Source organism: Hyperolius riggenbachi, chromosome 1, assembly GCF_040937935.1.
Source record: "Hyperolius riggenbachi isolate aHypRig1 chromosome 1, aHypRig1.pri, whole genome shotgun sequence".
NCBI lineage: Eukaryota > Metazoa > Chordata > Amphibia > Anura > Hyperoliidae > Hyperolius > Hyperolius riggenbachi.
In genome coordinates this window covers 413,332,400-413,352,849 of record NC_090646.1, presented here as the reverse complement: position 1 = coordinate 413,352,849, position 20,450 = coordinate 413,332,400, and the positions used below count along the sequence as shown (strand labels likewise).

The 20,450-nt window shown below is 46.4% G+C and overlaps 55 non-coding genes across 55 annotated transcripts; all 55 read left to right on the top strand.

Annotated features, from left to right (window-relative positions):
* The first annotated feature begins 461 nt into the window (after window positions 1-461).
* On the top strand, window positions 462-544 carry TRNAL-CAG (transfer RNA leucine (anticodon CAG)). Its single transcript has one exon. It is a non-coding gene; the product is annotated as a tRNA-Leu (tRNA).
* A 104-nt stretch (window positions 545-648) lies between these two features.
* TRNAT-UGU (transfer RNA threonine (anticodon UGU)) lies at window positions 649-721 on the top strand. The gene has a single exon. It is a non-coding gene; the product is annotated as a tRNA-Thr (tRNA).
* A 469-nt stretch (window positions 722-1,190) lies between these two features.
* TRNAL-CAG (transfer RNA leucine (anticodon CAG)) lies at window positions 1,191-1,273 on the top strand. Its single transcript has one exon. It is a non-coding gene; the product is annotated as a tRNA-Leu (tRNA).
* A 104-nt stretch (window positions 1,274-1,377) lies between these two features.
* TRNAT-UGU (transfer RNA threonine (anticodon UGU)) lies at window positions 1,378-1,450 on the top strand. The gene has a single exon. It is a non-coding gene; the product is annotated as a tRNA-Thr (tRNA).
* A 469-nt stretch (window positions 1,451-1,919) lies between these two features.
* Window positions 1,920-2,002, top strand: TRNAL-CAG (transfer RNA leucine (anticodon CAG)). Its single transcript has one exon. It is a non-coding gene; the product is annotated as a tRNA-Leu (tRNA).
* Window positions 2,003-2,106: 104 nt separating this feature from the next.
* TRNAT-UGU (transfer RNA threonine (anticodon UGU)) lies at window positions 2,107-2,179 on the top strand. Its single transcript has one exon. It is a non-coding gene; the product is annotated as a tRNA-Thr (tRNA).
* A 469-nt stretch (window positions 2,180-2,648) lies between these two features.
* Window positions 2,649-2,731, top strand: TRNAL-CAG (transfer RNA leucine (anticodon CAG)). The gene has a single exon. It is a non-coding gene; the product is annotated as a tRNA-Leu (tRNA).
* Window positions 2,732-2,837: 106 nt separating this feature from the next.
* Window positions 2,838-2,910, top strand: TRNAT-UGU (transfer RNA threonine (anticodon UGU)). Its single transcript has one exon. It is a non-coding gene; the product is annotated as a tRNA-Thr (tRNA).
* A 469-nt stretch (window positions 2,911-3,379) lies between these two features.
* On the top strand, window positions 3,380-3,462 carry TRNAL-CAG (transfer RNA leucine (anticodon CAG)). Its single transcript has one exon. It is a non-coding gene; the product is annotated as a tRNA-Leu (tRNA).
* Window positions 3,463-3,566: 104 nt separating this feature from the next.
* TRNAT-UGU (transfer RNA threonine (anticodon UGU)) lies at window positions 3,567-3,639 on the top strand. Its single transcript has one exon. It is a non-coding gene; the product is annotated as a tRNA-Thr (tRNA).
* A 469-nt stretch (window positions 3,640-4,108) lies between these two features.
* TRNAL-CAG (transfer RNA leucine (anticodon CAG)) lies at window positions 4,109-4,191 on the top strand. Its single transcript has one exon. It is a non-coding gene; the product is annotated as a tRNA-Leu (tRNA).
* A 104-nt stretch (window positions 4,192-4,295) lies between these two features.
* Window positions 4,296-4,368, top strand: TRNAT-UGU (transfer RNA threonine (anticodon UGU)). The gene has a single exon. It is a non-coding gene; the product is annotated as a tRNA-Thr (tRNA).
* A 469-nt stretch (window positions 4,369-4,837) lies between these two features.
* Window positions 4,838-4,920, top strand: TRNAL-CAG (transfer RNA leucine (anticodon CAG)). Its single transcript has one exon. It is a non-coding gene; the product is annotated as a tRNA-Leu (tRNA).
* Window positions 4,921-5,024: 104 nt separating this feature from the next.
* On the top strand, window positions 5,025-5,097 carry TRNAT-UGU (transfer RNA threonine (anticodon UGU)). Its single transcript has one exon. It is a non-coding gene; the product is annotated as a tRNA-Thr (tRNA).
* A 469-nt stretch (window positions 5,098-5,566) lies between these two features.
* Window positions 5,567-5,649, top strand: TRNAL-CAG (transfer RNA leucine (anticodon CAG)). Its single transcript has one exon. It is a non-coding gene; the product is annotated as a tRNA-Leu (tRNA).
* A 108-nt stretch (window positions 5,650-5,757) lies between these two features.
* Window positions 5,758-5,830, top strand: TRNAT-UGU (transfer RNA threonine (anticodon UGU)). Its single transcript has one exon. It is a non-coding gene; the product is annotated as a tRNA-Thr (tRNA).
* A 469-nt stretch (window positions 5,831-6,299) lies between these two features.
* TRNAL-CAG (transfer RNA leucine (anticodon CAG)) lies at window positions 6,300-6,382 on the top strand. Its single transcript has one exon. It is a non-coding gene; the product is annotated as a tRNA-Leu (tRNA).
* Window positions 6,383-6,491: 109 nt separating this feature from the next.
* On the top strand, window positions 6,492-6,564 carry TRNAT-UGU (transfer RNA threonine (anticodon UGU)). Its single transcript has one exon. It is a non-coding gene; the product is annotated as a tRNA-Thr (tRNA).
* A 468-nt stretch (window positions 6,565-7,032) lies between these two features.
* On the top strand, window positions 7,033-7,115 carry TRNAL-CAG (transfer RNA leucine (anticodon CAG)). Its single transcript has one exon. It is a non-coding gene; the product is annotated as a tRNA-Leu (tRNA).
* A 104-nt stretch (window positions 7,116-7,219) lies between these two features.
* TRNAT-UGU (transfer RNA threonine (anticodon UGU)) lies at window positions 7,220-7,292 on the top strand. The gene has a single exon. It is a non-coding gene; the product is annotated as a tRNA-Thr (tRNA).
* Window positions 7,293-7,760: 468 nt separating this feature from the next.
* TRNAL-CAG (transfer RNA leucine (anticodon CAG)) lies at window positions 7,761-7,843 on the top strand. The gene has a single exon. It is a non-coding gene; the product is annotated as a tRNA-Leu (tRNA).
* A 108-nt stretch (window positions 7,844-7,951) lies between these two features.
* Window positions 7,952-8,024, top strand: TRNAT-UGU (transfer RNA threonine (anticodon UGU)). The gene has a single exon. It is a non-coding gene; the product is annotated as a tRNA-Thr (tRNA).
* Window positions 8,025-8,492: 468 nt separating this feature from the next.
* TRNAL-CAG (transfer RNA leucine (anticodon CAG)) lies at window positions 8,493-8,575 on the top strand. The gene has a single exon. It is a non-coding gene; the product is annotated as a tRNA-Leu (tRNA).
* Window positions 8,576-8,683: 108 nt separating this feature from the next.
* On the top strand, window positions 8,684-8,756 carry TRNAT-UGU (transfer RNA threonine (anticodon UGU)). Its single transcript has one exon. It is a non-coding gene; the product is annotated as a tRNA-Thr (tRNA).
* A 468-nt stretch (window positions 8,757-9,224) lies between these two features.
* TRNAL-CAG (transfer RNA leucine (anticodon CAG)) lies at window positions 9,225-9,307 on the top strand. Its single transcript has one exon. It is a non-coding gene; the product is annotated as a tRNA-Leu (tRNA).
* A 103-nt stretch (window positions 9,308-9,410) lies between these two features.
* Window positions 9,411-9,483, top strand: TRNAT-UGU (transfer RNA threonine (anticodon UGU)). The gene has a single exon. It is a non-coding gene; the product is annotated as a tRNA-Thr (tRNA).
* Window positions 9,484-9,952: 469 nt separating this feature from the next.
* On the top strand, window positions 9,953-10,035 carry TRNAL-CAG (transfer RNA leucine (anticodon CAG)). The gene has a single exon. It is a non-coding gene; the product is annotated as a tRNA-Leu (tRNA).
* A 104-nt stretch (window positions 10,036-10,139) lies between these two features.
* TRNAT-UGU (transfer RNA threonine (anticodon UGU)) lies at window positions 10,140-10,212 on the top strand. Its single transcript has one exon. It is a non-coding gene; the product is annotated as a tRNA-Thr (tRNA).
* Window positions 10,213-10,678: 466 nt separating this feature from the next.
* Window positions 10,679-10,761, top strand: TRNAL-CAG (transfer RNA leucine (anticodon CAG)). The gene has a single exon. It is a non-coding gene; the product is annotated as a tRNA-Leu (tRNA).
* A 104-nt stretch (window positions 10,762-10,865) lies between these two features.
* TRNAT-UGU (transfer RNA threonine (anticodon UGU)) lies at window positions 10,866-10,938 on the top strand. The gene has a single exon. It is a non-coding gene; the product is annotated as a tRNA-Thr (tRNA).
* A 469-nt stretch (window positions 10,939-11,407) lies between these two features.
* Window positions 11,408-11,490, top strand: TRNAL-CAG (transfer RNA leucine (anticodon CAG)). Its single transcript has one exon. It is a non-coding gene; the product is annotated as a tRNA-Leu (tRNA).
* A 103-nt stretch (window positions 11,491-11,593) lies between these two features.
* TRNAT-UGU (transfer RNA threonine (anticodon UGU)) lies at window positions 11,594-11,666 on the top strand. Its single transcript has one exon. It is a non-coding gene; the product is annotated as a tRNA-Thr (tRNA).
* A 469-nt stretch (window positions 11,667-12,135) lies between these two features.
* TRNAL-CAG (transfer RNA leucine (anticodon CAG)) lies at window positions 12,136-12,218 on the top strand. Its single transcript has one exon. It is a non-coding gene; the product is annotated as a tRNA-Leu (tRNA).
* A 104-nt stretch (window positions 12,219-12,322) lies between these two features.
* On the top strand, window positions 12,323-12,395 carry TRNAT-UGU (transfer RNA threonine (anticodon UGU)). The gene has a single exon. It is a non-coding gene; the product is annotated as a tRNA-Thr (tRNA).
* A 469-nt stretch (window positions 12,396-12,864) lies between these two features.
* Window positions 12,865-12,947, top strand: TRNAL-CAG (transfer RNA leucine (anticodon CAG)). Its single transcript has one exon. It is a non-coding gene; the product is annotated as a tRNA-Leu (tRNA).
* A 104-nt stretch (window positions 12,948-13,051) lies between these two features.
* On the top strand, window positions 13,052-13,124 carry TRNAT-UGU (transfer RNA threonine (anticodon UGU)). The gene has a single exon. It is a non-coding gene; the product is annotated as a tRNA-Thr (tRNA).
* A 469-nt stretch (window positions 13,125-13,593) lies between these two features.
* Window positions 13,594-13,676, top strand: TRNAL-CAG (transfer RNA leucine (anticodon CAG)). Its single transcript has one exon. It is a non-coding gene; the product is annotated as a tRNA-Leu (tRNA).
* A 109-nt stretch (window positions 13,677-13,785) lies between these two features.
* On the top strand, window positions 13,786-13,858 carry TRNAT-UGU (transfer RNA threonine (anticodon UGU)). The gene has a single exon. It is a non-coding gene; the product is annotated as a tRNA-Thr (tRNA).
* Window positions 13,859-14,327: 469 nt separating this feature from the next.
* On the top strand, window positions 14,328-14,410 carry TRNAL-CAG (transfer RNA leucine (anticodon CAG)). The gene has a single exon. It is a non-coding gene; the product is annotated as a tRNA-Leu (tRNA).
* A 104-nt stretch (window positions 14,411-14,514) lies between these two features.
* TRNAT-UGU (transfer RNA threonine (anticodon UGU)) lies at window positions 14,515-14,587 on the top strand. Its single transcript has one exon. It is a non-coding gene; the product is annotated as a tRNA-Thr (tRNA).
* Window positions 14,588-15,056: 469 nt separating this feature from the next.
* Window positions 15,057-15,139, top strand: TRNAL-CAG (transfer RNA leucine (anticodon CAG)). The gene has a single exon. It is a non-coding gene; the product is annotated as a tRNA-Leu (tRNA).
* A 104-nt stretch (window positions 15,140-15,243) lies between these two features.
* TRNAT-UGU (transfer RNA threonine (anticodon UGU)) lies at window positions 15,244-15,316 on the top strand. Its single transcript has one exon. It is a non-coding gene; the product is annotated as a tRNA-Thr (tRNA).
* Window positions 15,317-15,975: 659 nt separating this feature from the next.
* On the top strand, window positions 15,976-16,048 carry TRNAT-UGU (transfer RNA threonine (anticodon UGU)). The gene has a single exon. It is a non-coding gene; the product is annotated as a tRNA-Thr (tRNA).
* Window positions 16,049-16,516: 468 nt separating this feature from the next.
* TRNAL-CAG (transfer RNA leucine (anticodon CAG)) lies at window positions 16,517-16,599 on the top strand. The gene has a single exon. It is a non-coding gene; the product is annotated as a tRNA-Leu (tRNA).
* A 108-nt stretch (window positions 16,600-16,707) lies between these two features.
* On the top strand, window positions 16,708-16,780 carry TRNAT-UGU (transfer RNA threonine (anticodon UGU)). The gene has a single exon. It is a non-coding gene; the product is annotated as a tRNA-Thr (tRNA).
* A 468-nt stretch (window positions 16,781-17,248) lies between these two features.
* Window positions 17,249-17,331, top strand: TRNAL-CAG (transfer RNA leucine (anticodon CAG)). Its single transcript has one exon. It is a non-coding gene; the product is annotated as a tRNA-Leu (tRNA).
* A 103-nt stretch (window positions 17,332-17,434) lies between these two features.
* TRNAT-UGU (transfer RNA threonine (anticodon UGU)) lies at window positions 17,435-17,507 on the top strand. The gene has a single exon. It is a non-coding gene; the product is annotated as a tRNA-Thr (tRNA).
* Window positions 17,508-17,976: 469 nt separating this feature from the next.
* On the top strand, window positions 17,977-18,059 carry TRNAL-CAG (transfer RNA leucine (anticodon CAG)). The gene has a single exon. It is a non-coding gene; the product is annotated as a tRNA-Leu (tRNA).
* A 104-nt stretch (window positions 18,060-18,163) lies between these two features.
* Window positions 18,164-18,236, top strand: TRNAT-UGU (transfer RNA threonine (anticodon UGU)). Its single transcript has one exon. It is a non-coding gene; the product is annotated as a tRNA-Thr (tRNA).
* Window positions 18,237-18,705: 469 nt separating this feature from the next.
* TRNAL-CAG (transfer RNA leucine (anticodon CAG)) lies at window positions 18,706-18,788 on the top strand. Its single transcript has one exon. It is a non-coding gene; the product is annotated as a tRNA-Leu (tRNA).
* Window positions 18,789-18,892: 104 nt separating this feature from the next.
* TRNAT-UGU (transfer RNA threonine (anticodon UGU)) lies at window positions 18,893-18,965 on the top strand. Its single transcript has one exon. It is a non-coding gene; the product is annotated as a tRNA-Thr (tRNA).
* A 469-nt stretch (window positions 18,966-19,434) lies between these two features.
* TRNAL-CAG (transfer RNA leucine (anticodon CAG)) lies at window positions 19,435-19,517 on the top strand. Its single transcript has one exon. It is a non-coding gene; the product is annotated as a tRNA-Leu (tRNA).
* Window positions 19,518-19,622: 105 nt separating this feature from the next.
* On the top strand, window positions 19,623-19,695 carry TRNAT-UGU (transfer RNA threonine (anticodon UGU)). Its single transcript has one exon. It is a non-coding gene; the product is annotated as a tRNA-Thr (tRNA).
* Window positions 19,696-20,164: 469 nt separating this feature from the next.
* Window positions 20,165-20,247, top strand: TRNAL-CAG (transfer RNA leucine (anticodon CAG)). The gene has a single exon. It is a non-coding gene; the product is annotated as a tRNA-Leu (tRNA).
* Window positions 20,248-20,351: 104 nt separating this feature from the next.
* Window positions 20,352-20,424, top strand: TRNAT-UGU (transfer RNA threonine (anticodon UGU)). The gene has a single exon. It is a non-coding gene; the product is annotated as a tRNA-Thr (tRNA).
* The last annotated feature ends 26 nt before the right edge of the window (window positions 20,425-20,450 follow it).

Genomic DNA, 20,450 nt, shown 5'->3' with positions numbered 1-20,450 from the left:
TTTCATGCGCTGTATCTTTCTTTCCTGACAACCTATTTTCTTTCACCAGCTGTCTTATCAAAAACCGCCACTGCCTCTAGGTCAACTCCCCTTACATGAAAGATCACATTACATTCAACCCTGGTCAAGGTTCACAACATTGACCCCACTTTGAGCAAAAAAAAAAAAAAAAAACCTTACTGGCTCCAAGAAGACTTAGACCACATTCATAACATTCTCTTCCTAAAAAGAGAGCGGCCGTATTCCGTTCTTCTGGATGGCCAAGAAGCCAAGACTGGTGCTTATGCCACCATTCATGGGTTGGCCTAATAACGGTAGCTATGATTCTAGAGCTGGAGGCTGCCTTACTTCTGCCCTCAAGGGCTAGGTGCCATTCACATGTCTTGATTGAAGGCTTCGTAGAAGACCACAATTCAGCTCTCTCAACCACCCTACTTTCCGGTGGCACAATGCACCTCCGTGTCAGGATGGCCGAGCGGTCTAAGGCGCTGCGTTCAGGTCGCAGTCTCCCCTGGAGGCGTGGGTTCAAATCCCACTTCTGACAGCGTTTGCATGGTTTTTTCACGGTTCCCCTACCTGCTAGTCTTTCACAGCCAAGAACGTTTTTTTTTTTTTTTTTTTTAACACATTTACACAACAGAGCACTGTGGCTCTATAGCTCAGGGGTTAGAGCACTGGTCTTGTAAACCAGGGGTCGTGAGTTCAAATCTCACTAGGGCCTAAGCATTATTTCATGCGCTGTATCTTTCTTTCCTGACAACCTATTTTCTTTCACCAGCTGTCTTATCAAAAACCGCCACTGCCTCTAGGTCAACTCCCCTTACATGAAAGATCACATTACATTCAACCCTGGTCAAGGTTCACAACATTGACCCCACTTTGAGCAAAAAAAAAAAAAAAAAACCTTACTGGCTCCAAGAAGACTTAGACCACATTCATAACATTCTCTTCCTAAAAAGAGAGCGGCCGTATTCCGTTCTTCTGGATGGCCAAGAAGCCAAGACTGGTGCTTATGCCACCATTCATGGGTTGGCCTAATAACGGTAGCTATGATTCTAGAGCTGGAGGCTGCCTTACTTCTGCCCTCAAGGGCTAGGTGCCATTCACATGTCTTGATTGAAGGCTTCGTAGAAGACCACAATTCAGCTCTCTCAACCACCCTACTTTCCGGTGGCACAATGCACCTCCGTGTCAGGATGGCCGAGCGGTCTAAGGCGCTGCGTTCAGGTCGCAGTCTCCCCTGGAGGCGTGGGTTCAAATCCCACTTCTGACAGCGTTTGCATGGTTTTTTCACGGTTCCCCTACCTGCTAGTCTTTCACAGCCAAGAACGTTTTTTTTTTTTTTTTTTTTAACACATTTACACAACAGAGCACTGTGGCTCTATAGCTCAGGGGTTAGAGCACTGGTCTTGTAAACCAGGGGTCGTGAGTTCAAATCTCACTAGGGCCTAAGCATTATTTCATGCGCTGTATCTTTCTTTCCTGACAACCTATTTTCTTTCACCAGCTGTCTTATCAAAAACCGCCACTGCCTCTAGGTCAACTCCCCTTACATGAAAGATCACATTACATTCAACCCTGGTCAAGGTTCACAACATTGACCCCACTTTGAGCAAAAAAAAAAAAAAAAAACCTTACTGGCTCCAAGAAGACTTAGACCACATTCATAACATTCTCTTCCTAAAAAGAGAGCGGCCGTATTCCGTTCTTCTGGATGGCCAAGAAGCCAAGACTGGTGCTTATGCCACCATTCATGGGTTGGCCTAATAACGGTAGCTATGATTCTAGAGCTGGAGGCTGCCTTACTTCTGCCCTCAAGGGCTAGGTGCCATTCACATGTCTTGATTGAAGGCTTCGTAGAAGACCACAATTCAGCTCTCTCAACCACCCTACTTTCCGGTGGCACAATGCACCTCCGTGTCAGGATGGCCGAGCGGTCTAAGGCGCTGCGTTCAGGTCGCAGTCTCCCCTGGAGGCGTGGGTTCAAATCCCACTTCTGACAGCGTTTGCATGGTTTTTTCACGGTTCCCCTACCTGCTAGTCTTTCACAGCCAAGAACGTTTTTTTTTTTGTTTTTTTTAACACATTTACACAACAGAGCACTGTGGCTCTATAGCTCAGGGGTTAGAGCACTGGTCTTGTAAACCAGGGGTCGTGAGTTCAAATCTCACTAGGGCCTAAGCATTATTTCATGCGCTGTATCTTTCTTTCCTGACAACCTATTTTCTTTCACCAGCTGTCTTATCAAAAACCGCCACTGCCTCTAGGTCAACTCCCCTTACATGAAAGATCACATTACATTCAACCCTGGTCAAGGTTCACAACATTGACCCCACTTTGAGCAAAAAAAAAAAAAAAAAACCTTACTGGCTCCAAGAAGACTTAGACCACATTCATAACATTCTCTTCCTAAAAAGAGAGCGGCCGTATTCCGTTCTTCTGGATGGCCAAGAAGCCAAGACTGGTGCTTATGCCACCATTCATGGGTTGGCCTAATAACGGTAGCTATGATTCTAGAGCTGGAGGCTGCCTTACTTCTGCCCTCAAGGGCTAGGTGCCATTCACATGTCTTGATTGAAGGCTTCGTAGAAGACCACAATTCAGCTCTCTCAACCACCCTACTTTCCGGTGGCACAATGCACCTCCGTGTCAGGATGGCCGAGCGGTCTAAGGCGCTGCGTTCAGGTCGCAGTCTCCCCTGGAGGCGTGGGTTCAAATCCCACTTCTGACAGCGTTTGCATGGTTTTTTCACGGTTCCCCTACCTGCTAGTCTTTCACAGCCAAGAACGTTTTTTTTTTTTTTTTTTTTTTAACACATTTACACAACAGAGCACTGTGGCTCTATAGCTCAGGGGTTAGAGCACTGGTCTTGTAAACCAGGGGTCGTGAGTTCAAATCTCACTAGGGCCTAAGCATTATTTCATGCGCTGTATCTTTCTTTCCTGACAACCTATTTTCTTTCACCAGCTGTCTTATCAAAAACCGCCACTGCCTCTAGGTCAACTCCCCTTACATGAAAGATCACAATACATTCAACCCTGGTCAAGGTTCACAACATTGACCCCACTTTGAGCAAAAAAAAAAAAAAAAAACCTTACTGGCTCCAAGAAGACTTAGACCACATTCATAACATTCTCTTCCTAAAAAGAGAGCGGCCGTATTCCGTTCTTCTGGATGGCCAAGAAGCCAAGACTGGTGCTTATGCCACCATTCATGGGTTGGCCTAATAACGGTAGCTATGATTCTAGAGCTGGAGGCTGCCTTACTTCTGCCCTCAAGGGCTAGGTGCCATTCACATGTCTTGATTGAAGGCTTCGTAGAAGACCACAATTCAGCTCTCTCAACCACCCTACTTTCCGGTGGCACAATGCACCTCCGTGTCAGGATGGCCGAGCGGTCTAAGGCGCTGCGTTCAGGTCGCAGTCTCCCCTGGAGGCGTGGGTTCAAATCCCACTTCTGACAGCGTTTGCATGGTTTTTTCACGGTTCCCCTACCTGCTAGTCTTTCACAGCCAAGAACGTTTTTTTTTTTTTTTTTTTTAACACATTTACACAACAGAGCACTGTGGCTCTATAGCTCAGGGGTTAGAGCACTGGTCTTGTAAACCAGGGGTCGTGAGTTCAAATCTCACTAGGGCCTAAGCATTATTTCATGCGCTGTATCTTTCTTTCCTGACAACCTATTTTCTTTCACCAGCTGTCTTATCAAAAACCGCCACTGCCTCTAGGTCAACTCCCCTTACATGAAAGATCACATTACATTCAACCCTGGTCAAGGTTCACAACATTGACCCCACTTTGAGCAAAAAAAAAAAAAAAAAACCTTACTGGCTCCAAGAAGACTTAGACCACATTCATAACATTCTCTTCCTAAAAAGAGAGCGGCCGTATTCCGTTCTTCTGGATGGCCAAGAAGCCAAGACTGGTGCTTATGCCACCATTCATGGGTTGGCCTAATAACGGTAGCTATGATTCTAGAGCTGGAGGCTGCCTTACTTCTGCCCTCAAGGGCTAGGTGCCATTCACATGTCTTGATTGAAGGCTTCGTAGAAGACCACAATTCAGCTCTCTCAACCACCCTACTTTCCGGTGGCACAATGCACCTCCGTGTCAGGATGGCCGAGCGGTCTAAGGCGCTGCGTTCAGGTCGCAGTCTCCCCTGGAGGCGTGGGTTCAAATCCCACTTCTGACAGCGTTTGCATGGTTTTTTCACGGTTCCCCTACCTGCTAGTCTTTCACAGCCAAGAACGTTTTTTTTTTTTTTTTTTTTAACACATTTACACAACAGAGCACTGTGGCTCTATAGCTCAGGGGTTAGAGCACTGGTCTTGTAAACCAGGGGTCGTGAGTTCAAATCTCACTAGGGCCTAAGCATTATTTCATGCGCTGTATCTTTCTTTCCTGACAACCTATTTTCTTTCACCAGCTGTCTTATCAAAAACCGCCACTGCCTCTAGGTCAACTCCCCTTACATGAAAGATCACATTACATTCAACCCTGGTCAAGGTTCACAACATTGACCCCACTTTGAGCAAAAAAAAAAAAAAAAAACCTTACTGGCTCCAAGAAGACTTAGACCACATTCATAACATTCTCTTCCTAAAAAGAGAGCGGCCGTATTCCGTTCTTCTGGATGGCCAAGAAGCCAAGACTGGTGCTTATGCCACCATTCATGGGTTGGCCTAATAACGGTAGCTATGATTCTAGAGCTGGAGGCTGCCTTACTTCTGCCCTCAAGGGCTAGGTGCCATTCACATGTCTTGATTGAAGGCTTCGTAGAAGACCACAATTCAGCTCTCTCAACCACCCTACTTTCCGGTGGCACAATGCACCTCCGTGTCAGGATGGCCGAGCGGTCTAAGGCGCTGCGTTCAGGTCGCAGTCTCCCCTGGAGGCGTGGGTTCAAATCCCACTTCTGACAGCGTTTGCATGGTTTTTTCACGGTTCCCCTACCTGCTAGTCTTTCACAGCCAAGAACGTTTTTTTTTTTTTTTTTTTTAACACATTTACACAACAGAGCACTGTGGCTCTATAGCTCAGGGGTTAGAGCACTGGTCTTGTAAACCAGGGGTCGTGAGTTCAAATCTCACTAGGGCCTAAGCATTATTTCATGCGCTGTATCTTTCTTTCCTGACAACCTATTTTCTTTCACCAGCTGTCTTATCAAAAACCGCCACTGCCTCTAGGTCAACTCCCCTTACATGAAAGATCACATTACATTCAACCCTGGTCAAGGTTCACAACATTGACCCCACTTTGAGCAAAAAAAAAAAAAAAAAACCTTACTGACTCCAAGAAGACTTAGACCACATTCATAACATTCTCTTCCTAAAAAGAGAGCGGCCGTATTCCGTTCTTCTGGATGGCCAAGAAGCCAAGACTGGTGCTTATGCCACCATTCATGGGTTGGCCTAATAACGGTAGCTATGATTCTAGAGCTGGAGGCTGCCTTACTTCTGCCCTCAAGGGCTAGGTGCCATTCACATGTCTTGATTGAAGGCTTCGTAGAAGACCACAATTCAGCTCTCTCAACCACCCTACTTTCCGGTGGCACAATGCACCTCCGTGTCAGGATGGCCGAGCGGTCTAAGGCGCTGCGTTCAGGTCGCAGTCTCCCCTGGAGGCGTGGGTTCAAATCCCACTTCTGACAGCGTTTGCATGGTTTTTTCACGGTTCCCCTACCTGCTAGTCTTTCACAGCCAAGAACGTTTTTTTTTTTTTTTTTTTTTTTTAACACATTTACACAACAGAGCACTGTGGCTCTATAGCTCAGGGGTTAGAGCACTGGTCTTGTAAACCAGGGGTCGTGAGTTCAAATCTCACTAGGGCCTAAGCATTATTTCATGCGCTGTATCTTTCTTTCCTGACAACCTATTTTCTTTCACCAGCTGTCTTATCAAAAACCGCCACTGCCTCTAGGTCAACTCCCCTTACATGAAAGATCACATTACATTCAACCCTGGTCAAGGTTCACAACATTGACCCCACTTTGAGCAAAAAAAAAAAAAAAAAACCTTACTGGCTCCAAGAAGACTTAGACCACATTCATAACATTCTCTTCCTAAAAAGAGAGCGGCCGTATTCCGTTCTTCTGGATGGCCAAGAAGCCAAGACTGGTGCTTATGCCACCATTCATGGGTTGGCCTAATAACGGTAGCTATGATTCTAGAGCTGGAGGCTGCCTTACTTCTGCCCTCAAGGGCTAGGTGCCATTCACATGTCTTGATTGAAGGCTTCGTAGAAGACCACAATTCAGCTCTCTCAACCACCCTACTTTCCGGTGGCACAATGCACCTCCGTGTCAGGATGGCCGAGCGGTCTAAGGCGCTGCGTTCAGGTCGCAGTCTCCCCTGGAGGCGTGGGTTCAAATCCCACTTCTGACAGCGTTTGCATGGTTTTTTCACGGTTCCCCTACCTGCTAGTCTTTCACAGCCAAGAACGTTTTTTTTTTTTTTTTTTTTTTTTTAACACATTTACACAACAGAGCACTGTGGCTCTATAGCTCAGGGGTTAGAGCACTGGTCTTGTAAACCAGGGGTCGTGAGTTCAAATCTCACTAGGGCCTAAGCATTATTTCATGCGCTGTATCTTTCTTTCCTGACAACCTATTTTCTTTCACCAGCTGTCTTATCAAAAACCGCCACTGCCTCTAGGTCAACTCCCCTTACATGAAAGATCACATTACATTCAACCCTGGTCAAGGTTCACAACATTGACCCCACTTTGAGCAAAAAAAAAAAAAAAAACCTTACTGGCTCCAAGAAGACTTAGACCACATTCATAACATTCTCTTCCTAAAAAGAGAGCGGCCGTATTCCGTTCTTCTGGATGGCCAAGAAGCCAAGACTGGTGCTTATGCCACCATTCATGGGTTGGCCTAATAACGGTAGCTATGATTCTAGAGCTGGAGGCTGCCTTACTTCTGCCCTCAAGGGCTAGGTGCCATTCACATGTCTTGATTGAAGGCTTCGTAGAAGACCACAATTCAGCTCTCTCAACCACCCTACTTTCCGGTGGCACAATGCACCTCCGTGTCAGGATGGCCGAGCGGTCTAAGGCGCTGCGTTCAGGTCGCAGTCTCCCCTGGAGGCGTGGGTTCAAATCCCACTTCTGACAGCGTTTGCATGGTTTTTTCACGGTTCCCCTACCTGCTAGTCTTTCACAGCCAAGAACGTTTTTTTTTTTTTTTTTTTTAACACATTTACACAACAGAGCACTGTGGCTCTATAGCTCAGGGGTTAGAGCACTGGTCTTGTAAACCAGGGGTCGTGAGTTCAAATCTCACTAGGGCCTAAGCATTATTTCATGCGCTGTATCTTTCTTTCCTGACAACCTATTTTCTTTCACCAGCTGTCTTATCAAAAACCGCCACTGCCTCTAGGTCAACTCCCCTTACATGAAAGATCACATTACATTCAACCCTGGTCAAGGTTCACAACATTGACCCCACTTTGAGCAAAAAAAAAAAAAAAAACCTTACTGGCTCCAAGAAGACTTAGACCACATTCATAACATTCTCTTCCTAAAAAGAGAGCGGCCGTATTCCGTTCTTCTGGATGGCCAAGAAGCCAAGACTGGTGCTTATGCCACCATTCATGGGTTGGCCTAATAACGGTAGCTATGATTCTAGAGCTGGAGGCTGCCTTACTTCTGCCCTCAAGGGCTAGGTGCCATTCACATGTCTTGATTGAAGGCTTCGTAGAAGACCACAATTCAGCTCTCTCAACCACCCTACTTTCCGGTGGCACAATGCACCTCCGTGTCAGGATGGCCGAGCGGTCTAAGGCGCTGCGTTCAGGTCGCAGTCTCCCCTGGAGGCGTGGGTTCAAATCCCACTTCTGACAGCGTTTGCATGGTTTTTTCACGGTTCCCCTACCTGCTAGTCTTTCACAGCCAAGAACGTTTTTTTTTTTTTTTTTTTTTTTTAACACATTTACACAACAGAGCACTGTGGCTCTATAGCTCAGGGGTTAGAGCACTGGTCTTGTAAACCAGGGGTCGTGAGTTCAAATCTCACTAGGGCCTAAGCATTATTTCATGCGCTGTATCTTTCTTTCCTGACAACCTATTTTCTTTCACCAGCTGTCTTATCAAAAACCGCCACTGCCTCTAGGTCAACTCCCCTTACATGAAAGATCACATTACATTCAACCCTGGTCAAGGTTCACAACATTGACCCCACTTTGAGCAAAAAAAAAAAAAAAAACCTTACTGGCTCCAAGAAGACTTAGACCACATTCATAACATTCTCTTCCTAAAAAGAGAGCGGCCGTATTCCGTTCTTCTGGATGGCCAAGAAGCCAAGACTGGTGCTTATGCCACCATTCATGGGTTGGCCTAATAACGGTAGCTATGATTCTAGAGCTGGAGGCTGCCTTACTTCTGCCCTCAAGGGCTAGGTGCCATTCACATGTCTTGATTGAAGGCTTCGTAGAAGACCACAATTCAGCTCTCTCAACCACCCTACTTTCCGGTGGCACAATGCACCTCCGTGTCAGGATGGCCGAGCGGTCTAAGGCGCTGCGTTCAGGTCGCAGTCTCCCCTGGAGGCGTGGGTTCAAATCCCACTTCTGACAGCGTTTGCATGGTTTTTTCACGGTTCCCCTACCTGCTAGTCTTTCACAGCCAAGAACGTTTTTTTTTTTTTTTTTTTTTTTTAACACATTTACACAACAGAGCACTGTGGCTCTATAGCTCAGGGGTTAGAGCACTGGTCTTGTAAACCAGGGGTCGTGAGTTCAAATCTCACTAGGGCCTAAGCATTATTTCATGCGCTGTATCTTTCTTTCCTGACAACCTATTTTCTTTCACCAGCTGTCTTATCAAAAACCGCCACTGCCTCTAGGTCAACTCCCCTTACATGAAAGATCACATTACATTCAACCCTGGTCAAGGTTCACAACATTGACCCCACTTTGAGCAAAAAAAAAAAAAAAAACCTTACTGGCTCCAAGAAGACTTAGACCACATTCATAACATTCTCTTCCTAAAAAGAGAGCGGCCGTATTCCGTTCTTCTGGATGGCCAAGAAGCCAAGACTGGTGCTTATGCCACCATTCATGGGTTGGCCTAATAACGGTAGCTATGATTCTAGAGCTGGAGGCTGCCTTACTTCTGCCCTCAAGGGCTAGGTGCCATTCACATGTCTTGATTGAAGGCTTCGTAGAAGACCACAATTCAGCTCTCTCAACCACCCTACTTTCCGGTGGCACAATGCACCTCCGTGTCAGGATGGCCGAGCGGTCTAAGGCGCTGCGTTCAGGTCGCAGTCTCCCCTGGAGGCGTGGGTTCAAATCCCACTTCTGACAGCGTTTGCATGGTTTTTTCACGGTTCCCCTACCTGCTAGTCTTTCACAGCCAAGAACGTTTTTTTTTTTTTTTTTTTAACACATTTACACAACAGAGCACTGTGGCTCTATAGCTCAGGGGTTAGAGCACTGGTCTTGTAAACCAGGGGTCGTGAGTTCAAATCTCACTAGGGCCTAAGCATTATTTCATGCGCTGTATCTTTCTTTCCTGACAACCTATTTTCTTTCACCAGCTGTCTTATCAAAAACCGCCACTGCCTCTAGGTCAACTCCCCTTACATGAAAGATCACATTACATTCAACCCTGGTCAAGGTTCACAACATTGACCCCACTTTGAGCAAAAAAAAAAAAAAAAAACCTTACTGGCTCCAAGAAGACTTAGACCACATTCATAACATTCTCTTCCTAAAAAGAGAGCGGCCGTATTCCGTTCTTCTGGATGGCCAAGAAGCCAAGACTGGTGCTTATGCCACCATTCATGGGTTGGCCTAATAACGGTAGCTATGATTCTAGAGCTGGAGGCTGCCTTACTTCTGCCCTCAAGGGCTAGGTGCCATTCACATGTCTTGATTGAAGGCTTCGTAGAAGACCACAATTCAGCTCTCTCAACCACCCTACTTTCCGGTGGCACAATGCACCTCCGTGTCAGGATGGCCGAGCGGTCTAAGGCGCTGCGTTCAGGTCGCAGTCTCCCCTGGAGGCGTGGGTTCAAATCCCACTTCTGACAGCGTTTGCATGGTTTTTTCACGGTTCCCCTACCTGCTAGTCTTTCACAGCCAAGAACGTTTTTTTTTTTTTTTTTTTTAACACATTTACACAACAGAGCACTGTGGCTCTATAGCTCAGGGGTTAGAGCACTGGTCTTGTAAACCAGGGGTCGTGAGTTCAAATCTCACTAGGGCCTAAGCATTATTTCATGCGCTGTATCTTTCTTTCCTGACAACCTATTTTCTTTCACCAGCTGTCTTATCAAAAACCGCCACTGCCTCTAGGTCAACTCCCCTTACATGAAAGATCACATTACATTCAACCCTGGTCAAGGTTCACAACATTGACCCCACTTTGAGCAAAAAAAAAAAAAAAAAACCTTACTGGCTCCAAGAAGACTTAGACCACATTCATAACATTCTCTTCCTAAAAAGAGAGCGGCCGTATTCCGTTCTTCTGGATGGCCAAGAAGCCAAGACTGGTGCTTATGCCACCATTCATGGGTTGGCCTAATAACGGTAGCTATGATTCTAGAGCTGGAGGCTGCCTTACTTCTGCCCTCAAGGGCTAGGTGCCATTCTGTCTTGATTGAAGGCTTCGTAGAAGACCACAATTCAGCTCTCTCAACCACCCTACTTTCCGGTGGCACAATGCACCTCCGTGTCAGGATGGCCGAGCGGTCTAAGGCGCTGCGTTCAGGTCGCAGTCTCCCCTGGAGGCGTGGGTTCAAATCCCACTTCTGACAGCGTTTGCATGGTTTTTTCACGGTTCCCCTACCTGCTAGTCTTTCACAGCCAAGAACGTTTTTTTTTTTTTTTTTTTTAACACATTTACACAACAGAGCACTGTGGCTCTATAGCTCAGGGGTTAGAGCACTGGTCTTGTAAACCAGGGGTCGTGAGTTCAAATCTCACTAGGGCCTAAGCATTATTTCATGCGCTGTATCTTTCTTTCCTGACAACCTATTTTCTTTCACCAGCTGTCTTATCAAAAACCGCCACTGCCTCTAGGTCAACTCCCCTTACATGAAAGATCACATTACATTCAACCCTGGTCAAGGTTCACAACATTGACCCCACTTTGAGCAAAAAAAAAAAAAAAAAACCTTACTGGCTCCAAGAAGACTTAGACCACATTCATAACATTCTCTTCCTAAAAAGAGAGCGGCCGTATTCCGTTCTTCTGGATGGCCAAGAAGCCAAGACTGGTGCTTATGCCACCATTCATGGGTTGGCCTAATAACGGTAGCTATGATTCTAGAGCTGGAGGCTGCCTTACTTCTGCCCTCAAGGGCTAGGTGCCATTCACATGTCTTGATTGAAGGCTTCGTAGAAGACCACAATTCAGCTCTCTCAACCACCCTACTTTCCGGTGGCACAATGCACCTCCGTGTCAGGATGGCCGAGCGGTCTAAGGCGCTGCGTTCAGGTCGCAGTCTCCCCTGGAGGCGTGGGTTCAAATCCCACTTCTGACAGCGTTTGCATGGTTTTTTCACGGTTCCCCTACCTGCTAGTCTTTCACAGCCAAGAACGTTTTTTTTTTTTTTTTTTTAACACATTTACACAACAGAGCACTGTGGCTCTATAGCTCAGGGGTTAGAGCACTGGTCTTGTAAACCAGGGGTCGTGAGTTCAAATCTCACTAGGGCCTAAGCATTATTTCATGCGCTGTATCTTTCTTTCCTGACAACCTATTTTCTTTCACCAGCTGTCTTATCAAAAACCGCCACTGCCTCTAGGTCAACTCCCCTTACATGAAAGATCACATTACATTCAACCCTGGTCAAGGTTCACAACATTGACCCCACTTTGAGCAAAAAAAAAAAAAAAAAACCTTACTGGCTCCAAGAAGACTTAGACCACATTCATAACATTCTCTTCCTAAAAAGAGAGCGGCCGTATTCCGTTCTTCTGGATGGCCAAGAAGCCAAGACTGGTGCTTATGCCACCATTCATGGGTTGGCCTAATAACGGTAGCTATGATTCTAGAGCTGGAGGCTGCCTTACTTCTGCCCTCAAGGGCTAGGTGCCATTCACATGTCTTGATTGAAGGCTTCGTAGAAGACCACAATTCAGCTCTCTCAACCACCCTACTTTCCGGTGGCACAATGCACCTCCGTGTCAGGATGGCCGAGCGGTCTAAGGCGCTGCGTTCAGGTCGCAGTCTCCCCTGGAGGCGTGGGTTCAAATCCCACTTCTGACAGCGTTTGCATGGTTTTTTCACGGTTCCCCTACCTGCTAGTCTTTCACAGCCAAGAACGTTTTTTTTTTTTTTTTTTTTAACACATTTACACAACAGAGCACTGTGGCTCTATAGCTCAGGGGTTAGAGCACTGGTCTTGTAAACCAGGGGTCGTGAGTTCAAATCTCACTAGGGCCTAAGCATTATTTCATGCGCTGTATCTTTCTTTCCTGACAACCTATTTTCTTTCACCAGCTGTCTTATCAAAAACCGCCACTGCCTCTAGGTCAACTCCCCTTACATGAAAGATCACATTACATTCAACCCTGGTCAAGGTTCACAACATTGACCCCACTTTGAGCAAAAAAAAAAAAAAAAAACCTTACTGGCTCCAAGAAGACTTAGACCACATTCATAACATTCTCTTCCTAAAAAGAGAGCGGCCGTATTCCGTTCTTCTGGATGGCCAAGAAGCCAAGACTGGTGCTTATGCCACCATTCATGGGTTGGCCTAATAACGGTAGCTATGATTCTAGAGCTGGAGGCTGCCTTACTTCTGCCCTCAAGGGCTAGGTGCCATTCACATGTCTTGATTGAAGGCTTCGTAGAAGACCACAATTCAGCTCTCTCAACCACCCTACTTTCCGGTGGCACAATGCACCTCCGTGTCAGGATGGCCGAGCGGTCTAAGGCGCTGCGTTCAGGTCGCAGTCTCCCCTGGAGGCGTGGGTTCAAATCCCACTTCTGACAGCGTTTGCATGGTTTTTTCACGGTTCCCCTACCTGCTAGTCTTTCACAGCCAAGAACGTTTTTTTTTTTTTTTTTTTTAACACATTTACACAACAGAGCACTGTGGCTCTATAGCTCAGGGGTTAGAGCACTGGTCTTGTAAACCAGGGGTCGTGAGTTCAAATCTCACTAGGGCCTAAGCATTATTTCATGCGCTGTATCTTTCTTTCCTGACAACCTATTTTCTTTCACCAGCTGTCTTATCAAAAACCGCCACTGCCTCTAGGTCAACTCCCCTTACATGAAAGATCACAATACATTCAACCCTGGTCAAGGTTCACAACATTGACCCCACTTTGAGCAAAAAAAAAAAAAAAAAACCTTACTGGCTCCAAGAAGACTTAGACCACATTCATAACATTCTCTTCCTAAAAAGAGAGCGGCCGTATTCCGTTCTTCTGGATGGCCAAGAAGCCAAGACTGGTGCTTATGCCACCATTCATGGGTTGGCCTAATAACGGTAGCTATGATTCTAGAGCTGGAGGCTGCCTTACTTCTGCCCTCAAGGGCTAGGTGCCATTCACATGTCTTGATTGAAGGCTTCGTAGAAGACCACAATTCAGCTCTCTCAACCACCCTACTTTCCGGTGGCACAATGCACCTCCGTGTCAGGATGGCCGAGCGGTCTAAGGCGCTGCGTTCAGGTCGCAGTCTCCCCTGGAGGCGTGGGTTCAAATCCCACTTCTGACAGCGTTTGCATGGTTTTTTCACGGTTCCCCTACCTGCTAGTCTTTCACAGCCAAGAACGTTTTTTTTTTTTTTTTTTTTTTTTTAACACATTTACACAACAGAGCACTGTGGCTCTATAGCTCAGGGGTTAGAGCACTGGTCTTGTAAACCAGGGGTCGTGAGTTCAAATCTCACTAGGGCCTAAGCATTATTTCATGCGCTGTATCTTTCTTTCCTGACAACCTATTTTCTTTCACCAGCTGTCTTATCAAAAACCGCCACTGCCTCTAGGTCAACTCCCCTTACATGAAAGATCACATTACATTCAACCCTGGTCAAGGTTCACAACATTGACCCCACTTTGAGCAAAAAAAAAAAAAAAAAACCTTACTGGCTCCAAGAAGACTTAGACCACATTCATAACATTCTCTTCCTAAAAAGAGAGCGGCCGTATTCCGTTCTTCTGGATGGCCAAGAAGCCAAGACTGGTGCTTATGCCACCATTCATGGGTTGGCCTAATAACGGTAGCTATGATTCTAGAGCTGGAGGCTGCCTTACTTCTGCCCTCAAGGGCTAGGTGCCATTCACATGTCTTGATTGAAGGCTTCGTAGAAGACCACAATTCAGCTCTCTCAACCACCCTACTTTCCGGTGGCACAATGCACCTCCGTGTCAGGATGGCCGAGCGGTCTAAGGCGCTGCGTTCAGGTCGCAGTCTCCCCTGGAGGCGTGGGTTCAAATCCCACTTCTGACAGCGTTTGCATGGTTTTTTCACGGTTCCCCTACCTGCTAGTCTTTCACAGCCAAGAACGTTTTTTTTTTTTTTTTTTTTAACACATTTACACAACAGAGCACTGTGGCTCTATAGCTCAGGGGTTAGAGCACTGGTCTTGTAAACCAGGGGTCGTGAGTTCAAATCTCACTAGGGCCTAAGCATTATTTCATGCGCTGTATCTTTCTTTCCTGACAACCTATTTTCTTTCACCAGCTGTCTTATCAAAAACCGCCACTGCCTCTAGGTCAACTCCCCTTACATGAAAGATCACATTACATTCAACCCTGGTCAAGGTTCACAACATTGACCCCACTTTGAGCAAAAAAAAAAAAAAAAAACCTTACTGGCTCCAAGAAGACTTAGACCACATTCATAACATTCTCTTCCTAAAAAGAGAGCGGCCGTATTCCGTTCTTCTGGATGGCCAAGAAGCCAAGACTGGTGCTTATGCCACCATTCATGGGTTGGCCTAATAACGGTAGCTATGATTCTAGAGCTGGAGGCTGCCTTACTTCTGCCCTCAAGGGCTAGGTGCCATTCACATGTCTTGATTGAAGGCTTCGTAGAAGACCACAATTCAGCTCTCTCAACCACCCTACTTTCCGGTGGCACAATGCACCTCCGTGTCAGGATGGCCGAGCGGTCTAAGGCGCTGTGTTCAGGTCGCAGTCTCCCCTGGAGGCGTGGGTTCAAATCCCACTTCTGACAGCGTTTGCATGGTTTTTTCACGGTTCCCCTACCTGCTAGTCTTTCACAGCCAAGAACTTTTTTTTTTTTTTTTTTTTTAACACATTTACACAACAGAGCACTGTGGCTCTATAGCTCAGGGGTTAGAGCACTGGTCTTGTAAACCAGGGGTCGTGAGTTCAAATCTCACTAGGGCCTAAGCATTATTTCATGCGCTGTATCTTTCTTTCCTGACAACCTATTTTCTTTCACCAGCTGTCTTATCAAAAACCGCCACTGCCTCTAGGTCAACTCCCCTTACATGAAAGATCACATTACATTCAACCCTGGTCAAGGTTCACAACATTGACCCCACTTTGAGCAAAAAAAAAAAAAAAAACCTTACTGGCTCCAAGAAGACTTAGACCACATTCATAACATTCTCTTCCTAAAAAGAGAGCGGCCGTATTCCGTTCTTCTGGATGGCCAAGAAGCCAAGACTGGTGCTTATGCCACCATTCATGGGTTGGCCTAATAACGGTAGCTATGATTCTAGAGCTGGAGGCTGCCTTACTTCTGCCCTCAAGGGCTAGGTGCCATTCACATGTCTTGATTGAAGGCTTCGTAGAAGACCACAATTCAGCTCTCTCAACCACCCTACTTTCCGGTGGCACAATGCACCTCCGTGTCAGGATGGCCGAGCGGTCTAAGGCGCTGCGTTCAGGTCGCAGTCTCCCCTGGAGGCATGGGTTCAAATCCCACTTCTGACAGCGTTTGCATGGTTTTTTCACGGTTCCCCTACCTGCTAGTCTTTCACAGCCAAGAACGTTTTTTTTTTTTTTTTTTTTTTTTAACACATTTACACAACAGAGCACTGTGGCTCTATAGCTCAGGGGTTAGAGCACTGGTCTTGTAAACCAGGGGTCGTGAGTTCAAATCTCACTAGGGCCTAAGCATTATTTCATGCGCTGTATCTTTCTTTCCTGACAACCTATTTTCTTTCACCAGCTGTCTTATCAAAAACCGCCACTGCCTCTAGGTCAACTCCCCTTACATGAAAGATCACATTACATTCAACCCTGGTCAAGGTTCACAACATTGACCCCACTTTGAGCAAAAAAAAAAAAAAAAACCTTACTGGCTCCAAGAAGACTTAGACCACATTCATTACATTCTCTTCCTAAAAAGAGAGCGGCCGTATTCCGTTCTTCTGGATGGCCAAGAAGCCAAGACTGGTGCTTATGCCACCATTCATGGGTTGGCCTAATAACGGTAGCTATGATTCTAGAGCTGGAGGCTGCCTTACTTCTGCCCTCAAGGGCTAGGTGCCATTCACATGTCTTGATTGAAGGCTTCGTAGAAGACCACAATTCAGCTCTCTCAACCACCCTACTTTCCGGTGGCACAATGCACCTCCGTGTCAGGATGGCCGAGCGGTCTAAGGCGCTGCGTTCAGGTCGCAGTCTCCCCTGGAGGCGTGGGTTCAAATCCCACTTCTGACAGCGTTTGCATGGTTTTTTCACGGTTCCCCTACCTGCTAGTCTTTCACAGCCAAGAACGTTTTTTTTTTTTTTTTTTTTTTTTAACACATTTACACAACAGAGCACTGTGGCTCTATAGCTCAGGGGTTAGAGCACTGGTCTTGTAAACCAGGGGTCGTGAGTTCAAATCTCACTAGGGCCTAAGCATTATTTCATGCGCTGTATCTTTCTTTCCTGACAACCTATTTTCTTTCACCAGCTGTCTTATCAAAAACCGCCACTGCCTCTAGGTCAACTCCCCTTACATGAAAGATCACATTACATTCAACCCTGGTCAAGGTTCACAACATTGACCCCACTTTGAGCAAAAAAAAAAAAAAAAACCTTACTGGCTCCAAGAAGACTTAGACCACATTCATAACATTCTCTTCCTAAAAAGAGAGCGGCCGTATTCCGTTCTTCTGGATGGCCAAGAAGCCAAGACTGGTGCTTATGCCACCATTCATGGGTTGGCCTAATAACGGTAGCTATGATTCTAGAGCTGGAGGCTGCCTTACTTCTGCCCTCAAGGGCTAGGTGCCATTCACATGTCTTGATTGAAGGCTTCGTAGAAGACCACAATTCAGCTCTCTCAACCACCCTACTTTCCGGTGGCACAATGCACCTCCGTGTCAGGATGGCCGAGCGGTCTAAGGCGCTGCGTTCAGGTCGCAGTCTCCCCTGGAGGCGTGGGTTCAAATCCCACTTCTGACAGCGTTTGCATGGTTTTTTCACGGTTCCCCTACCTGCTAGTCTTTCACAGCCAAGAACGTTTTTTTTTTTTTTTTTTTAACACATTTACACAACAGAGCACTGTGGCTCTATAGCTCAGGGGTTAGAGCACTGGTCTTGTAAACCAGGGGTCGTGAGTTCAAATCTCACTAGGGCCTAAGCATTATTTCATGCGCTGTATCTTTCTTTCCTGACAACCTATTTTCTTTCACCAGCTGTCTTATCAAAAACCGCCACTGCCTCTAGGTCAACTCCCCTTACATGAAAGATCACATTACATTCAACCCTGGTCAAGGTTCACAACATTGACCCCACTTTGAGCAAAAAAAAAAAAAAAAAACCTTACTGGCTCCAAGAAGACTTAGACCACATTCATAACATTCTCTTCCTAAAAAGAGAGCGGCCGTATTCCGTTCTTCTGGATGGCCAAGAAGCCAAGACTGGTGCTTATGCCACCATTCATGGGTTGGCCTAATAACGGTAGCTATGATTCTAGAGCTGGAGGCTGCCTTACTTCTGCCCTCAAGGGCTAGGTGCCATTCACATGTCTTGATTGAAGGCTTCGTAGAAGACCACAATTCAGCTCTCTCAACCACCCTACTTTCCGGTGGCACAATGCACCTCCGTGTCAGGATGGCCGAGCGGTCTAAGGCGCTGCGTTCAGGTCGCAGTCTCCCCTGGAGGCGTGGGTTCAAATCCCACTTCTGACAGCGTTTGCATGGTTTTTTCACGGTTCCCCTACCTGCTAGTCTTTCACAGCCAAGAACGTTTTTTTTTTTTTTTTTTTTAACACATTTACACAACAGAGCACTGTGGCTCTATAGCTCAGGGGTTAGAGCACTGGTCTTGTAAACCAGGGGTCGTGAGTTCAAATCTCACTAGGGCCTAAGCATTATTTCATGCGCTGTATCTTTCTTTCCTGACAACCTATTTTCTTTCACCAGCTGTCTTATCAAAAACCGCCACTGCCTCTAGGTCAACTCCCCTTACATGAAAGATCACATTACATTCAACCCTGGTCAAGGTTCACAACATTGACCCCACTTTGAGCAAAAAAAAAAAAAAAAAACCTTACTGGCTCCAAGAAGACTTAGACCACATTCATAACATTCTCTTCCTAAAAAGAGAGCGGCCGTATTCCGTTCTTCTGGATGGCCAAGAAGCCAAGACTGGTGCTTATGCCACCATTCATGGGTTGGCCTAATAACGGTAGCTATGATTCTAGAGCTGGAGGCTGCCTTACTTCTGCCCTCAAGGGCTAGGTGCCATTCACATGTCTTGATTGAAGGCTTCGTAGAAGACCACAATTCAGCTCTCTCAACCACCCTACTTTCCGGTGGCACAATGCACCTCCGTGTCAGGATGGCCGAGCGGTCTAAGGCGCTGCGTTCAGGTCGCAGTCTCCCCTGGAGGCGTGGGTTCAAATCCCACTTCTGACAGCGTTTGCATGGTTTTTTCACGGTTCCCCTACCTGCTAGTCTTTCACAGCCAAGAACGTTTTTTTTTTTTTTTTTTTTAACACATTTACACAACAGAGCACTGTGGCTCTATAGCTCAGGGGTTAGAGCACTGGTCTTGTAAACCAGGGGTCGTGAGTTCAAATCTCACTAGGGCCTAAGCATTATTTCATGCGCTGTATCTTTCTTTCCTGACAACCTATTTTCTTTCACCAGCTGTCTTATCAAAAACCGCCACTGCCTCTAGGTCAACTCCCCTTACATGAAAGATCACATTACATTCAACCCTGGTCAAGGTTCACAACATTGACCCCACTTTGAGCAAAAAAAAAAAAAAAAAACCTTACTGGCTCCAAGAAGACTTAGACCACATTCATAACATTCTCTTCCTAAAAAGAGAGCGGCCGTATTCCGTTCTTCTGGATGGCCAAGAAGCCAAGACTGGTGCTTATGCCACCATTCATGGGTTGGCCTAATAACGGTAGCTATGATTCTAGAGCTGGAGGCTGCCTTACTTCTGCCCTCAAGGGCTAGGTGCCATTCACATGTCTTGATTGAAGGCTTCGTAGAAGACCACAATTCAGCTCTCTCAACCACCCTACTTTCCGGTGGCACAATGCACCTCCGTGTCAGGATGGCCGAGCGGTCTAAGGCGCTGCGTTCAGGTCGCAGTCTCCCCTGGAGGCGTGGGTTCAAATCCCACTTCTGACAGCGTTTGCATGGTTTTTTCACGGTTCCCCTACCTGCTAGTCTTTCACAGCCAAGAACGTTTTTTTTTTTTTTTTTTTTTAACACATTTACACAACAGAGCACTGTGGCTCTATAGCTCAGGGGTTAGAGCACTGGTCTTGTAAACCAGGGGTCGTGAGTTCAAATCTCACTAGGGCCTAAGCATTATTTCATGCGCTGTATCTTTCTTTCCTGACAACCTATTTTCTTTCACCAGCTGTCTTATCAAAAACCGCCACTGCCTCTAGGTCAACTCCCCTTACATGAAAGATCACATTACATTCAACCCTGGTCAAGGTTCACAACATTGACCCCACTTTGAGCAAAAAAAAAAAAAAAAAACCTTACTGGCTCCAAGAAGACTTAGACCACATTCATAACATTCTCTTCCTAAAAAGAGAGCGGCCGTATTCCGTTCTTCTGGATGGCCAAGAAGCCAAGACTGGTGCTTATGCCACCATTCATGGGTTGGCCTAATAACGGTAGCTATGATTCTAGAGCTGGAGGCTGCCTTACTTCTGCCCTCAAGGGCTAGGTGCCATTCACATGTCTTGATTGAAGGCTTCGTAGAAGACCACAATTCAGCTCTCTCAACCACCCTACTTTCCGGTGGCACAATGCACCTCCGTGTCAGGATGGCCGAGCGGTCTAAGGCGCTGCGTTCAGGTCGCAGTCTCCCCTGGAGGCGTGGGTTCAAATCCCACTTCTGACAGCGTTTGCATGGTTTTTTCACGGTTCCCCTACCTGCTAGTCTTTCACAGCCAAGAACGTTTTTTTTTTTTTTTTTTTTAACACATTTACACAACAGAGCACTGTGGCTCTATAGCTCAGGGGTTAGAGCACTGGTCTTGTAAACCAGGGGTCGTGAGTTCAAATCTCACTAGGGCCTAAGCATTATTTCATGCGCTGTATCTT